Source organism: Chiloscyllium punctatum, chromosome 26 (genome assembly GCF_047496795.1).
Source record: "Chiloscyllium punctatum isolate Juve2018m chromosome 26, sChiPun1.3, whole genome shotgun sequence".
Taxonomy (NCBI): Eukaryota; Metazoa; Chordata; class Chondrichthyes; order Orectolobiformes; family Hemiscylliidae; genus Chiloscyllium; species Chiloscyllium punctatum.
In genome coordinates this window covers 22604196-22621436 of record NC_092764.1, presented here as the reverse complement: position 1 = coordinate 22621436, position 17241 = coordinate 22604196, and the positions used below count along the sequence as shown (strand labels likewise).

The 17241-nt window shown below is 40.7% G+C and overlaps 1 protein-coding gene across 1 annotated transcript in view; it reads left to right on the top strand.

Moving 5' to 3' along the window:
- wfdc1 (WAP four-disulfide core domain 1) overlaps positions 1–17241 on the top strand; it is a 42281-nt gene that overhangs the window by 9816 nt on the left and 15224 nt on the right. The window lies entirely within an intron of this gene.

Genomic DNA, 17241 nt, shown 5'->3' with positions numbered 1-17241 from the left:
AAACATGCAATTTCCATGTTGTGGGGGAACAGATTCTGAGGAAGGGTCACTCAGCCCAAAACGTTAATTCTGATTTCTCTCCACAGATGCTGCCAGACATGCTGAGCTTTTCCAGCAATTTCTGTTTTTGTTTCTGATTTACATCATCCGCAGTTCTTTCAGTTTTTATGTGATATATGGAACCTGTTCATTGGCAATTGACCTATTTTTGTTATAGGTCACAAACAACACATATTGTAAGAGTTGAATCATTCCATTTTTAAAATTTGTCAGGGGATGTAGGTGTTGCTGCCTAATCCAGCATTATTACCCTGACTGACCTTGAAAAGCCTTTTGAACCATTGCCATTCATGGGGTGTGGGAATGCCCACAAAGCTGTTAGGAAGGGATTTCCAGAATTTCAGTGACCGTGAAGGAGCGACAGTATGTGGCTTGGAGGGAAACTAAATTGATGCCTTATCAGCATTGGAAACTAGGGCAAAGTGTTTGTTCCTGACATGCAGTGTTGTAATGATGGTGTAGAAAGAGTGAGAACAATGGCACCAGCCGAGTGTAATTTTAATTATTAATTTATAAAAAACTTCAACCAGCAACACTGATGGTGCCAGCCAACCTCTTAGTTGATCCCACCAATCCAGTCATTGCATTCCCCCCCCCCCCCCCCCCGCCACCCCCCACCACCCCGAACCCCTACTGTATGAACACTGATGCAGTCAGAAGGGCCATGGGGTGTAATATTCTCAATCAATTTGCAACACAGCATTTCATAAATTTCCGCTAAAAGGCTACATTAGTCACTTTTGTAACAGATGACCTTTTATCTAAAATGGTTGCTAAGTAATTCCAACATAACTTGCCTGGTAGAGGCTCTTGATGATCTCTGATCTGTCTATTACTTTCTAAGTATTTATTTTGTTCCTAATTACTTCCTTTGGTAATTCCCGTATGATTGGCAAAAATGTTTGAGCTGAGCTAAACAACTGCTAATTACTGTATCTGGATTTCCTCCTTCTATGAACCAAAGTATAACAAATTGCCTTAGTTTATCGGCATTTATTCTGACTCGAAAGAGTTTTTAAAAAAATTCATGGTTAGTCTATCTCTCTTTCTCTTTCTCTTATTTCCACATCACTTGTGATTGTGCTGCTAATGACTATAGAATTATATTTAAAAATGTGTTAAGTATAAAATAGCTTATTGAATAGTTTTATACCTGTTTTGGACTAAATATCCTCTGAACTGGTTACTTAGGCTTAAAGGCATTTAGGGATAGATACAAGAAATGCAGCTGAAGCTGGTCTTGCTCGCATGCTCATATCCCATTAAAGGATAAAGAATAAAACAAATTTCAACAACTATGGTCTCTTGAAGATGCCATGTATAATTATCCTCACAGCAACATGTCTCAATGCCTTTAGAAACATAAGAACCAATACAAGATCAGTAAGTTGTATCCATTAGGCAGTTTACTTGTTGTTCAAGTCTTTCAATAGACCTGATCACCTCTCTTAATTTACAAGATCTGACACTCATGCTTCCTCCCTGAATAGACTATTCCACATACTTACTATGTACAGGATACTGATACTATGTCTTAACTCTTCCAATTTAAACTGAATCTCATGTTTCATTGGTTGGAACTTTCAACTTCTAAGGGGACTAAAATTGACGATATCTAAGTGGCTTCTTTTTAAACTCCCTACCCAGCCTTCCCTTCCATCATTGACAGTCATGCTAACATTCATAGTGGCTTAAACTCAGGTTTTGTGTTGACCTGAAATTAGATTTTGATGTGGCATGCTATTTGCTGTTAGCTTTCCTTCTGCACTATCAGATCAAAATAGTTTTACTTGTCCATTCACAGAAAGTGTAAGTTGATAACGATCCTTTGGAGGAAATGTGATACTTGGGCTCTGAGTGAACAGGACAACTAATTAGTCAGGCTAACTCGTCAGGTTGAAGGGCTGAGAAATAAAATGCTGATGTAAGTACAAATTAGTAGGAGTGAGTACAACATCAAGTTTGCAGATGACTTTAAAATCAGTGGTCAAAAAAATGGTTAGAATGATACAGTGAATTAACAGAGGGATAAAAGCAGGTTCAGTGAGTGAGCAAAATCTTGGCAGATGGATCATAACGTGGGAAATGTGAGTTATGCACTCTGGCAGAAGAATAGTGGAGCTGAATATTATTTAAATAGAAAGACTGCAGAAATCTGCAGCATGGGGATTTGGGAGTTTTCATGTCTCAATCACAAAAATGTTAGCATCCAAGTTCAGCAGGTAATTGGGAAGGCAAATGAAATATTGGCCTTTATTTCTAAGGGAATAGATAATAACTAAGGGATGTTTTGCTAAAACTATGCAAGGCACTAGCTAGACCAGTCCAAGAATACTCTGAATATTTTTGGACTCCTTATTCAAAAACAGATATAATGGCATTAGAAGCAGCTCAGATCAGGTTGACTTGATCGCTGGTATGGAGCGATTTTCTTATGAGGAGAGGTTGAATAGGTTTAATTTGTATTTGTGGTCTTTATAAGAAAGAGAAGTGACGCTATTGAAATGCACAACATTGTTGGAGGACTTGACCAGGTTAATGTGGAGAGGTTAGAAAGGTATAGGACTAGAATAGGGGATCTCAGAATAAGGGGTCACCCCTTTGAAACAGAGATGAGGAGGAATTTCTTCTCTCAAAAGGTAGTGAATATGTGGAATTTCTTTACCACAGAGAGCTGTCAAGGTTGTCTCATTAAGAATATTTAATGCTGAAAGCAGCAGATTTTTAATCGGTGAGGGAATCAACAAGTATCAGTGAAAAGGCAGGGAAGTGGAATTGAGGATTATCATGATCACGCTGAATGGCAGAGGACACTCAATGGGCTGAATGGTCTACATTTTGTGTCTGTGTGCTTCCCTCCACCTGACAAAGGAGCAGTGCCCTGAAAGCTTGTGATTTCAAATAAACCTGTTGGACTTGAACCTGATGTCATGTGACTTCTGACTTTGTCCATCCCACTCCAATACTGGCACCTCCACATCTCATTGGCAGTCAGTGTCCTTCTCTTGTGTAGCATAAATCATTGTGGTTGTTTGATATTTAGTATTTTTGTATTTGTCCAGATGAGCGTGGGACAAAAGCCTTTGCGCGCATCTGTCTCTTTTCAGTGGTGCAGTATTCAAATCATTAATACCTGACAGAACGAGACTCCACATTTCTAATGGTCAGTGTTCAGTACCAGTGAAGTTAATTGGCAGTAATTAACAATAATCATGTCTTTGAGTATTTACACTTAAAACAGCAGGATTTAACTCCTGTGTCAAGTTTGGTTAACATTTAATGCACATCAATGGTGGCTGCCGTTTTATAAAGAGGTTAATAAAATTGCACAACTGCATCAAATAAATGTGACATTACAATTCTTTCAGAAGGGACACTTTAGGATGTAACAGATATGCTAAACACACAATTTTCATCATGTCAGTGAATGAATGGAAGAAAATCCATTTCTGTCTCAAATAAGAGCAAAATACTGCAGATGTTGGAAATCTGAAATGCAGACGTTGAATTTACTATGATTTACTTAGACGTTATTTTAAGTTCAGAGACTGGAAAGAGAGCCTTAGTACAGCAAACTTTCAAAAAAAGAGACAAAAATGGAACAAGCACATAACCCAGAGTTAACTCAAAGACTGGTGTAATAAGAGATGAGCCTTCAGACATATCTTTGTTGAAGGCAGTTCAAGACAGATTCTCTGTTCTGAAAATCACTTTTTTTTCCTGAAAATAATTTTTATAAATTGATGTTTACAATGCTGTGCAATGCTGACACTTTAATTTATAAAATTCTGCAACGTTACAGCAGAGCAGCCTCATTCATCCTTTCTCTAAAGGAAATGTTTTAATCATTGACAATCAAGCATTCAGTTTCCTCCAGTACTTCCTGTGGTTCCTCTCTCACATTTTTGGAGCCAATTTTTAATTCAGGAGTTTTCAAAGAGAGATGAGTTGAATCATAAGGATTCAGAGCCAGGAAAGTCACCACCGCAAACACATAATTACCCAAGGAGAACACACACAGCTCTTTTAAATGATAATTGCTCAGTCACATGCTGCCTGTATACTCACTGCACTCCAAGAATAACTTATTTTGTGAAGTTCTTTGAAATGTTTTTTGCAACAGTAATGACTGCTGCACAATAATGTTACTCATAATTCTGCAAGGGTTTAAGCAAGACGGCCCCCGCTACCAGTGGGAGATTTGCCTCCAACCAAAGCAAATCTGGAATGCTGCTATGCATACCACACTGTTTTCTAATGATTCAAATGGATTTTGCAACATGCTGGACAGATTTAGGGTTTGTCCTGGCAATGGGGTGAGAATCCCAACAGCAGTGTAGACTTGCACTGTATGTAGCCCCAGCCAATGTAAAAGTAGTTGTTGTCACTTCCACAGAATGAACACATCTGAAAGGGCACACAGATGCGCATTAAAGGGCACATTTATCCTTCATAACAAAAAAAACGATTTACATCAGCCAGGGAAGGGGGGCGTTGCTGTAATGTCGATGGACTGGTAATCCAGAACCACAGCTTAATAGGGACATGGGTTTGAATTCCACTGTGTCAGATGGTGAAATTTGAATTCAATTTTTTTAAAAAACGAGATTAAAAGCTAGCCTAATGGTGATCTTACAACCAGTAACATTTTTTTTAAAACATCTGGTTCATTCATGTTCACCAGGGAAGGAACTCTGCCATCCTTACCTGGTCTGGTTTACATGTGACTGCTTACCTTCAGCAATGTGGATGACTTAACCACCAGTTAGGGATGGACAATAAATACTGGCCTAGCCAGCTATGCCCACATCCCACAACAAATATAAAAAGCTAACTGAGTTAATTTCATGCCAAAACAGTGCATCAAGCTAACATACCTGAAGTTATTGGTCCTTTTCTCTCAGGCATACAAAATAGTGTGAAGGGCAACTACTTGTTATGTCCTTCATTTCATTGGGAGACTAATTCCTCTTCACTACCAGAGTTTCTCATAGCTTGCCAGTGGCGCATAGGTGTCTGACATACTGTTCTGTTGAGGGTGCTGCCAAGCTAGGTATATCTGTTGATTGTGTCGAGCCTTTGTCCACTGATAATGGTTGGCTTGGTATATCGTTAATGTTGGATAGGCTGGTACAAAAACAGAACATTTAAGGTGAAGACTCTTGGGCAGTGTGTACCAAGTCAAACAAGAGAGCGTGGTGCTCTGGCCATCATTTTAGGAATTGAAACTAGGCAGTTGGGAGGAATGGCAGTAGGAAAGCATTTTGATGGTGATGATCATAATTCTGTTGTCTTTAACAAAATCACGAAAAAGGAACAAAGAAGCAGTGTCCATAGCAAGAGTAATTTTACAAAGTGGAGGCGTGAGTTCACAAAAAGTAGACCGGAAACAGCTACTTGAAGGTGAATCAGTACTGGGGCCATGGAAGGCATTGAAAAGGGATATTCTAATGGTTCAGGTTAAACATGTTCCTGCTGTGGTAAAGACCAAATCCAGAGCCCCCCCAAGACGTCAAAGAGCTGGCAGGAAAGTATAAGAGAGAGGAGGAAAATTTATGTGTGACACCAAGAACTCCAACTACAGAAATCAAGAGGTGTATTGACAGTAGAGGGTTAAAGTTAAGGAAGCAAAGTAGGAGCATGAAAGAATACTAGCAAGGTCAGGCAAAGTTAATTTAGATGTTTTATTATTAAGAGAATAACTAAGGAAAGAGTCGAGCTCATAGTTTGCCTGTTTGGTCTTTTATGCGTAAAGACAGAAGACATTGGTGTTATTCTTACTAAACACTTTTGCATCTATCTTCACAATGTGGGAATGGTGCAGGTATTGTGTTTAAGGCGAGGAGTGACGTATTGGGCATGATAAACATAGAGGGCTGAATTTGACAATATTTTGACTACGTGTAATTTTTTTAGCTGTTTGGAGGGTTTTTCTCTGAGAGTCCAAGTGGATTTCCTCATACTGTCATCCCTCATTAGCTACTGATGAGGCCCTAGGCTGCCCCTCTCCCTGATACCAGCCCGATTCTTCCATTCGCTGTGGTCAGAAGTGCTTGCCATTGTCAGGATATCACGGACTAACACCTGCCATCCCTGGCACCAACACTCAGTCGAATGTTAACAGTCAGGAGTTGCCCTTCACTGTCAAAGTTTGCACAGTACCAAGCAACACAATTGACTGACCCAGAGCCAATTGCCATCTTACGTCCTTCTCTAACTTATTACTTTCCTGAATCTCCGCTATAACCCAGCAACTATTATGAATGAATATGGGGCCATCATGTACAGAAAAACCTTCAAGTGCTTCATAAGATTCACTTCTACCTCCCTGCCCAAAAAATGACAGAAATCAAAGCAGAGGCTGCATTTGCCTCTCAGAGTACAAATGTATTGTTTACTTGTTGAGTACCAACAATTTTACAGATCCTGATTGATCATAGCACCCAGCTCCCATCTACTGGAAACCAGGTGTCAACCAGATCCTGTCTGTCTTGCAGAAGGTGATGTTCCTCCTGCCTGTGTCCTCATTCTCCTCAGAAAATAGTTTCTGCTGTTCCACTTCCTCAGCATCCATCACATCCAGTCATTGCCTGCTCCAATTGAGCAGAGCAGTGCATTTTAGGATTATGCTGCACACTCTGCCCCCTACACCCAGACCAGTCCAATCAGGGGGCCGTCATCTTCAGTAGTTGTATTGTTTGCTCTAACATTGCTTGGTTGAAGAATGGGCTGCACTGTATCCATATTCAACCTCAACCAGAGGGTTGTATAGTGGAGTCTTCAGACATGGCCGCAGTTATTAGTCCTTGTCTGCCAGTAACCATTCTTGTATATTGTCTGGATACAAGCAGGAACTCAATATGAGTTCTCAAGAATGTAGGAGGTGTGAAAACCTCCTGGGATTCAGGGCAGGAGCGTCAAAGAAATGGAGCTGATGATCACAGATCACTTTCACATTGACAGAATGGAATCCTTTTCTGTCAATAACCTCAGTGTGCTGTGATATGGTCTTTCCTGTGCAATGTGGGTACAGTCGATTGTGCCCAGGCTGTAGCACTGACTTTGTCATGGGATACCAGATGAATCGGTATGATCTGTCACAAATGGCATCAGTCACAATCTTGGACAAAATGAGGACTGCAGTTGCTGGAGATCAGAATCAAAAAGTGTGGCGCTGGAAAAGCACAGCAGGTCAGCCAGCATCTGGGAGGGGGCGGGGTGTGGTGGTGGTGGTGGTGGTGGTGGTTGGCGTGGTGCAGTGAGAGAGAGACTCGCTGAGATTGTGGAGGGAGGAGGAGAACCTCTTCAAGGTGGGCATCCATGGAAGAGGCTTCCCAGGGAGGTTATAATCAACTGAGAGAAAGTGAAGACTGCAGATGCTGGAGATCAGAGTCAAGAGGTGTGGCAATGGAAAAGCTCTGCAGGTTAGGTAGCATCTGAGGAGCTTTCCTGATGAAAGGCATATGCCCGAAACGCTGATTCTCCTGCTCCTCGGTTGCTGCCTGACCAGCTGTGCTTTTTCAACACCACACTTCTTGATATCAGTCATAGTCTTGATCCATTTGTGAGTGGGCGATTGAAAGATTTCATACAGTGGCTCCCTGGAGTGAGCCAGAAGCATAAAGATTCGATGCAGTTGTCACTTTATGGCCATCTGGATAGAATGGCCCCTCAAAGCTTTGTTGTCAGGTCTCGGCTCAGTAACTGGAATAGTGTCCCAGGACATCCTCAGCCTGCATCTCAGTCTTCCAGCCGAAAAGGCACTGAGGACCACAACCTCTGGCCTCCAGCACATTCCTAAGGACTCTTCAGCTGCAACCCTTTCTTATAGAGGCTGGGGGTTGCCACTAGTCCAGGGCTTGTTGGCACATCTATTACTGTATCATTTTTCTGCACCATTATTGTATCACAGTAGCAGCAATGATCATACTTGTGGTACCTTGATCCATAAATCATGCTTGCTATGAGCCTATGTGCGGAGCAGAAGAAACAGAACAGGTCCTTGTTAACGTCAATAGTCAGCGTTCACCTCCCTTTCAGATGACGACTTAACATACTCCTCCATACAATGGAACAAACGACATTCTGACAAGGAGGGCCATCTATTTTTACTTCTACCTCCCTGCCCCAAAAGTGAACCGAAATCAAAACAGAAGCTGCATTTGCCTCTCGGATCACAAATGTATTGCTTGCATGTTGAAAACCAACAATTTTACAGATCCTGATTGATCACAGCACCCAGCTCCCATCTACTGGAAACCGGGTGTCAACCAGATCCTGTTTGTCTTGCAGAAGGTGATGTTCCTCCTCCCTGTGTCCTCATTCTCCTCACAAAATTGTTTCTGCTGTTCCACATCCTCAGCATCCATCACATCCAGTCATTGCCTGCTCCAGGAGGGCCATTTTAAAAAATTTTTATGGTCATTTATCTACTTTTTTCACTGGAATGTAGGAGGTTGAGAGTTGACCTGATCGAGGTTTATTAACTAATGAGGAGTATAGATAAGATGTAAGGTAGGTGACTTTTCCCTCAGGTAGAGTATTTTAAGACTAGGGGGCATAATGTTAAGGTGACAGGACAAAGATTTAAAAAAAAGACGAGAGGCAATTTCTTTACACAGAAAGTGGTTCATGTGTGGAATGAATTTCCAGAGGAGGTGGTGAATGTGGGTAAAGTTATAACATTTAAAAGACATTTAGGTCAGTACATGAATAAGAAATGTTTGGAGGGAAATGGGTCAAGCACAAGCAAGTGGGAGTAGTTTAGTTTGGGATTATGGACAGCCTGGACTGGTTGGACCAAAGGGTCTGTTTTCAAGCTGTATGACTCTATGACTATATTGATTTATCTTGACACTTTGACATTGGACCTTATTCCAATGAATGCATCACTGATCATATGGTAAATACTTAGTACTGGATTGTAAGTGCTGTCTGAGCACTGATTCCACCTCTTTTCCAGCCCCACATCACCCATGAAAGTCATCATTGCACATAAGGGAGTCATGAATTATGTTTACAGTTTTGAAAACAGACAGAATTCTGACATAATCAATTCTATGCCCCTGTGCACCCTTTTGAATCTTGCATTACCTGTGTGCTGTGTGGCCCGCTAGGGGCTTTTGTAAAGTCACCTGTGATTATTTCTACTTCTCAGAGACATTTATCTTTAATTTGCAAAGACCAGTGACATGATTGATATTGCTTGTGACCAGCAGTTGCACCACAACACGTTGCATATTGAATGAATTTCATAGACAAATGACAACTGCAAGTCATTTCAGGCTGCACTCTGTAGGTGCATAGCTGTTGCAAATGCTCCTTGAAGGACCTCCCATTGCACAAAAAATGAAGCCCATGTATTTGACTGTCTAGTAGATTCAACTACTACAATCTGGGTGTAGTTGCAGCCATTTTAAATTTGTAAGTCACAATTAGCAATTGCCAGGTCATAGATGGCAGAGTAGATTGTTTCTGCTTCACGTTGTGTCCAGAGCAATGTCAACTGCAACATTGCATTTTCTTAAGCTGCAGTGATTCCCTGGTTTAATATTCAGTGGCAAGTTTTGCACTCAAAAGACTATGGGATTACTGACCTTAATTTTATTTAAAGTAATGAAATTTAATCCATTAAAGTTCAACTTTTTGAACCAAACTGATTTTATTTCATGGGACAGTGATTACAGGTAGCTACTGTTCAGGCTAATTGTTGGAAATCTGGATCTGTAAGGTTGATTTTCAGAAAATGTGCTGTTGACCAAGTGCTGCCAAAAGATTTTTAAAGATTATGCATTTAAAATTGACTGAAACCTTACAATTCAACAAACAGCACTTTAATAAATTGTTTTGTACCATTTTATGTAGTTTATTTCAAATTTCATTTAATTTGCACAATGCAGGACTTCTGATGTATGATATTAGTAAGGTTATATTCACATGCTGTGCATATTACCCAATTTCTTTCAAGAAATTGTGCAATGACAGCAATCATATCAGTGCATAAAACTAGCTCCCCCACCAAAAATATGACATTAGTTGTCACAGTCTTGCAGTCCATAGTTTGGCATAAGTGAATGTTTAATAACAGGACCTTTGCAGATGCAACTAGTCTCCCATTCCCTTGCTTATGTGGCTGTTTGTTGTATTTCAACCTATGCAATTAGTGTCAGCAGATATTTTGATTGTGAAATCATTTGAATCAAGGTGTCCTAACCTGCCACCCACCACTATAGTAATCAACTATAGTGATTACTAGATAGTATTCAGGCTGAGGAATGTTAGCTGATACCCTGTACCTCAACAATGCTGACACATAACTGTAGAATCCATCATTCTATCTGGGCTGAGATAAGCCAACTCCAGCATAGTACAAATATGTAATGAACGTTTATTGATTTACATGGGTCGGGAGTAAGCATTTTTAAGATTTTCAGCTGAATCTTTGTTTTAATGAAAATATTCAGAAGCTAACATTATCATGTTATGTTATTGCACGTAGCAAGAAGGTGACAGTTATCAAAAATTACTACCCTTTGTTTTCTTAACGTCCTTTCATGCCTGGAAATTGATTGCTAAGGATAGTTAACTATTCCATTATTATTGAATCATGCAACCACGAGATGATAGATGACAAACTAAATGGACCTTGGTCTTTTGGTGTATATCAAATTCTGTGTTCTTACCATTTGTTCTTGATAAAATCATGCATTTAAAGTCTTTTCCCTCTTATTTTCCAATGATAGCATTATGGTATTCTGAGATTACACCTGACTTTTGTTAATGTACAGTATTGATTGTTTCCCTCCCATTTCTTAAGTGCAAATGTGAAAGTCCTCAGGCCCAAGACTGGGAGGTTCATATGTAAACCAGCAGAAATCCCTTTGGTTATAGCTGTGTTACAGACAGCAGTGTGTACAATTCAGCTGTGCTTAACTTATTAACTAGGGCCATCTGCAGGAATGTGAAAGTTACTGCTACTTTGCTGCATTAGTAAAGTTCAGTTAATGTTGTACATTACACGGAAAGTAAAACTGAACTTCAGAGTTATTGCTAGTTCAGACAAGCTCAAACTGTTCTTTGGGGGGGTACCAAGAAGATCAATAATATAAGAGCAATTACATTTCCATTTACTTATTAAAATATGTACAAAAGGAAAAGGCAGTAATTTGAAAGATCAGACTGCTTTTCCATATAATGGCAGCATAGGCGATCCCAACATCACATTCATAAATTCAACCACATGCCACTGTATCTAAGCCTTATTTTCCTTATCTATTGCTTTTAACTGGTTTGAATTCTGAGTCTGGAGATTTGCTTTTTAAAAGAAAGCTGTTTAAAAGCTGTGGCTCCACTGGTTGCAAAATTCTAAATCCTATCAAGATCTATTTTATTCATTACTTGAGACATGCAAGTTAACAGGAAGATTGTTTAAGAAGACAAAAGCTAAATTCTGTGCATTCTATTAGTCAGTTCTGCTGTAACATATCTTTTGTTAACACGAATTGGCTGTAACGTGACTGGTGAATTGGGAATGCTGTTTCTAAAATGCGAACCTGTCAACCATGCGTTAACTATAATGCAATTAAATCGCCAACAATTTACATGTGAAGGTTTGTAGCTCAGGTTGAGGTTTAAGGTGTAGGTTTGCTCACTGAGCTGTAGGTTTGATATCCAGACGTTTCATTACCAGGCTAGGTAACATCATCAGTGGCGACCTCCAAGTGAAGCGAAGCTGTTGTCTCCTGCTTTCTATTTATATCTTTCTCCAGGATGGGGTTCCTGGGGTTTGTGATGATACTTAAAAAATATAGTGCGCAGATTCCTCAAGAGCAAACCACAACAAGCAGACCAAACACAGCCAGAAACCCTAACTACCTTTCCATACATCAAAGAAGTTTCAGAAATGACAGCCAGACTACTAAGACCCCTTCTGAGCTGAAAATGTGTTGCTGGAAAAGCGCAGCAGGTCAGGCAGCATCCAAGGAGCAGGAGAATCGACGTTTCGGGCATGAGCCTTTCTTTATCCTACTAAGACCCCTTGGAATCCTAGTAGCACACAAACCCACCAACACTCTCAAACAAAAACTAACAAACTTAAAAGACCCAGTACAACCCAAGAACAAAACCAACGTCGTCTACAAAATTCCATGCAAGGACTGCCACAAACACTACGTAGGACAAACAGGAAGAAAGTTAGCCACCAGGATACACGAACACCAGCTAGCCACAAAAAGACACAACCCCCTCTCCCTCATAGCCCTACACATGGATGAAAAAACCCCCACCATTTTGACTGGGACAACACATCTATCCTGGGACAGGCTCAGCAAAGACATGTCAGAGAATTCCTAGAGGCCTGGCACTCCAACCACAACACCATAAACAAACGCATAGATCTAGATGCCATCTATCAACCGCTCAGAAAACGAACAGGAAATGACATCACCACAAACCCTAGGAACCCCATCCAGGGCAAACATATAAATAGAAAGCCGAAGACAACAGCTTTGCTTCACTTGGAGGTCGCCACTGAGGCTGGTCGAACCTGGGACCCTGGTGCTATGAGGCAGCAGTGCTAACAACTGAGCCACTGTGATGCCCCTTATGCTTGTAATAAATGAATGCCTCTTGCCCATTTTCTATTCAAAATACTATTATAACGTTTTCTTACTTTATTTATGAAAATTAAATGTGTTCCTTTGCCCTGTTTTTGTCCAAATGTCCTTTAGCACACAGCTGAGATGCACATCAGAAATTATTTTCAGTTAATTGTATACTGGTACTAAAACCCGTTTCATGTAATGTCTGTGTGGAGTTTGCACATTCTCCATATGTCTGCATGTGTTTGCTTCGGGTGCTCTGGTTTCCTCCCACAGTCCGAAGGCATGTAGGAGAAGTGGATTAGCCATGCTAAGTTGTCCGTAGAGTCCATAGGTGGATTCGCCATGGCAAATGCGGTGTTATGGGGAGAGAATAGGGGGACTGGGTCTGGGTGGGATGGTCTTCAGAGGGTCAGTGCAGACTTGATGGGCCAAACAGCCTTGTTCTGCACTGGAGGGAATCTATCAGAAAGTTGATCAATTCTTTCCACAGATGCTGCCAAACCTGCTGAGTACCTCCAGCATTTTCTTTTTTAATTTCAAATTGTCTGAATCTGCAGTATTTTGCTTTTGTCTGTTTTATATGGCTGTAGAATGATAGAATGTTCCAGTGAAGAAACAGACCATTCATCCCATCAAGTATCTGCCTTTGTGTAGGACATTTAATGTGTAAAAAGTCTCCTCAGCTCACCCCTCCAATTAAAGCTCTTCTTTATTGAACAATTGTCACTGTCCCTTTTAAAAAGAATGTGTGGTTGCCTGTTCAGTGATGGTGCAAAGAATTGGGTAATGTTGCACACCTAGTTCAGATGCTTCTGCCAGATGGGTGTGCTGGCTTGTCCCTCTGAGATCTTCGAGGAGGACAAAGTGAGGACTGCAGATGCTGGAGATCAGAGTCAAAGAGTGTGGTGCTGGAAAAGCATAGCCGATCAGGCAACACCTGAGGAGCCGGAGAACCGACGTTTCGGGCATTAGTCCTTCATCAGGAATGAGGCTGTAGGCCAAGGGGGCTGAGAGAAACCAAAGCAGTGAAGTGATGAGCTGCCAAGACTGTTGCCTCACTGGTAACAGTGGGATTCAAACCCATGCCTCATTGAGACTGGAACATGAGTCCAGGGCCATGGCTACCAAATCGGCTTTCAACCCAACCTTCATCAACCTATCACATTCAAGCTACCTCCCCCTCAGCCCCAGCCCCCTCCCATTTATCTCTCAGCCCCCTTGGTCCCCAAGCCTCAATCCCGCTGAAAGGCTTCTGCCGAAAATATCGATTCTCCTGCTCCTCAGATGCTGCCTGACCTGCTGTGCTTTTCCAGCACCACACTCTTCACCTCTGAAGTTTTCATTTTGATTTAGGTCTCCAGGGGCATCTCCATGATGAAGCCACCTCCCCCCCCACCCCGTGCCTGTCTCAGAGGGTTCAGCTGCCCTGATGGGGTTGCTGAGGCTTGGGAGCTACCATCATCCTGCTGCCAAAGTAATTGGGAAACCACTCTTCATCCTCAAGATGATATTGGGAATGGAGGAGGCAAATTCAAAACTTCTATCCCTAAAATTTCCCCATAGCACACTTTCCTGGCAAGTGTGGGTTCAAGCTCCATTACGATCTGACGTCAGAGTCCCGAAGATTGTGTGAGAATCCAAACGGATACTTTTCAGACTCAGGAATTGTTGAAGGTGAATAACTTTGGAACAAATCTAATTACAGAACCAGAAATTTCAGGTGCCATGGTTACACACAAAGATAAATGTTTAAAACAATGTTATCTAAATGTTGTAATCATTGTTAGCAATTTGATTCTTTGTCCAGAGGAAGCTGCCAAAAGCCATTGTTGGCATCACCTTCAGTGAAAATTGTACTTTTAGCTCGGTCCACCACCCTCTCATTTGCAGATCCCTTGGAGTAGAATTCTCTCTATACTGTCTTGTTTAATTTTGCCAGAACAACACACATTATTTTCTAAGCAGTTACTTTTGGCATTTTCCCCATGTCAGAGCCAACTGCTAGCCTTGCCTCTAGTGAACTCACTGTTTTGGCATTTTTTTTCCAATTTCTGCTTCAGTTTTTTCAAAAGTGGACATGAACTCTTCTTGGACCATATAAACAGAGACTTGCTCTTTGCTCTCAATGTTATATTGTGTGCTGTTTTTAGCTTTCACAAGCCACTGAACAACTGCAGGAATTCTTTTTTGTGAATTCTTTTTGTTTTCCCTTGCTGTCCAATTGATTGACCTTGTAAGGAGTCTCCAACTTGAATACTTTCCTGCTTCATAATAAATTCTCTTGACTTTCAATTATATATAAGGTCTCTGTGACTGCCCTTCTTTTAAACTGTAGTGTTGCTGCTAGCTGACCTTTTCTATTATTTTTAGATCAATACATTGTGGTCCCTGAAGTCAATTGATGATGGTTTCAGCCACTTCACTAGTGGATAGGATTGATGCACCTACCTTAGCAACTAGTTCAAATGTTGCTTTATGCCTGTTTAATTTCACAGTTCATTACATTCTTTTGGATTCTATTAATTCTCTAAACCAATGCTTGTGAATTCTTCAATCTCTTGGCTGTAACTTCTTTGGGCGAGATTTTTATTTTGATTTTGAGCTTGGCTCTTCTTGCTGTGGTACAAGAAGAAAACGTGTTTTTAAGCAGGAAAGGCACTCTATTTTAGATGGGACAATCTTCATACTACAGTGATGGGGTTGAATCAGTTCAATTAGTTGACTGTTACGTTTTCAGACATATTCTGAAGCAAATGGGAACCACAGTGCAGCTGCCTTTGCAATTCCATCAACAAGATAGTGTCAGTCCTGAGTGAGATAAAGACAAAACCTGTGGAAACTGTGGGTAAAGTGTGAATAATGTAATATGTACATTACAATGGTTTGTATAAAACTTGGAGTTGCTTGTAATCCAGCAGAATTGAAAATCACACAACACCAGGTTATAGTCCAACAGGTTTATTTGAAAATACAACCAATCGGAGCGCTGCCCATTCATCAGGTAGCTAGTGGGGCAGGATACAAAGGACACAGAATTTATAAGTAAAAGATGGCTGTTAAACCTTTTACTTATAAATTCTGTGTCCTTTGTATCCTGCACCACTAGCTACCTGACGAAGGAGCAGCACTCCGATAGGTTGTACTTTCAAATAAACCTGTTGGACAATAACCTGATGTCGTCTGATTTTCAACTTTGCCCACCCCAGTTCAACACCAGCACCTCCACATCATATTCCAACAGAGTTCGTTTTACATTTCATGGTGACAGGCTGGCTCTTCCTTGTTAATTTTCTATCTAAGATAGATAAATATCTGTTCAGCAAAGGGGTATGAGCCAAAGGCAGATACCTGTATATAGTGTTTGGCTACAGATCAGCAATGATCTCACTGTATGGTGGTATTGTGTTAAAGGCCTGAACAGCCAGTTCCTGTTCCTATGTTTCTATACTCCATGCATTAGGGGAGGTCTTGGTCTTGTGGAGTTATCACTGGACTGTTAAACCAGAGACCCAGACAATGTCCTGGGTTCCTGGGTTTGAATATAGCTACAGCAGATGGTGCGATTTGAATTCAATAAATATTTGGAGTTAAGAGTCCACTGATGACCTTGAATCCATTGTTGGAAAAGTCCATCTGGTTCACTAATGTTCTTTAGGCAATAAAACTGCTATCCTTAGCTGTTCTGGCCTACCTGTGACTCCAGACCCACAGCAATCTGATTGACTCTTAACTGCCAGTTAGGGATGGGCAATAAATACTGGCCTCATCAGCATTGCCCCACCTTGTGACTGAACTTATAAAAGTATGAATGAAATAAGCTATTGTTAACCTGATTTCCTGAATTCTCTTATAGAAATGTTAATTTGTCCAATAACAACAGTAATAATAATCATTTGTTATAATGCAACTACATAATGAGAACTGACTGCATTAATTATGGCTGGTGACTCTTTTTCTTCATGTTTTCCCTGCTTCAGCTCAGGTGCACTTTTCACCTCCTGTGCTGTACAAATAGTTAATCCTCTGTTGTTTTCCCGCTGTGAACATATAAATAAAAACTTTTGTCTTTCCTCACCTCTCGCTGCCTTGCCGATTGTAACACTCTTGCTTTTGTCAAGTCTTGCTTTAACTGTGAAAAAATGATAAGCTTTCTTCCAAAATTCCAATCACAATGCAACCACTTATTAAATTTTCTCCACAAGTTCTATACTCATAATTATCTGCTAATTGATAGAGGTCATTAATTCGTGTGTGTCAGTTCTTTTTTGGCATTGTTTCTTAAATTTCTTCCCTGTTATAATATTTTATTGTAGCCTCAAATAAGTATCAAAGCCCCAATAATATAATCAGTGGTGGCAGTTTCTTCATGTATACAGTTCATCACTAAAACATCATCTACATTGCTGCCAAATGCATAAAAAAGGCACAGATCTTGTTCTTGGTTGGTTAATCCACTAACTCCAAAGTGTTCCTGTGGTGATTAGAACCAGGGCGAGGTTGATTTTCATTGACTTTGTTAACCTGGACCAACCAGGTAGCCCTTGCTGACAGATTTAAACAGAGATTCAGATGGTCTCCT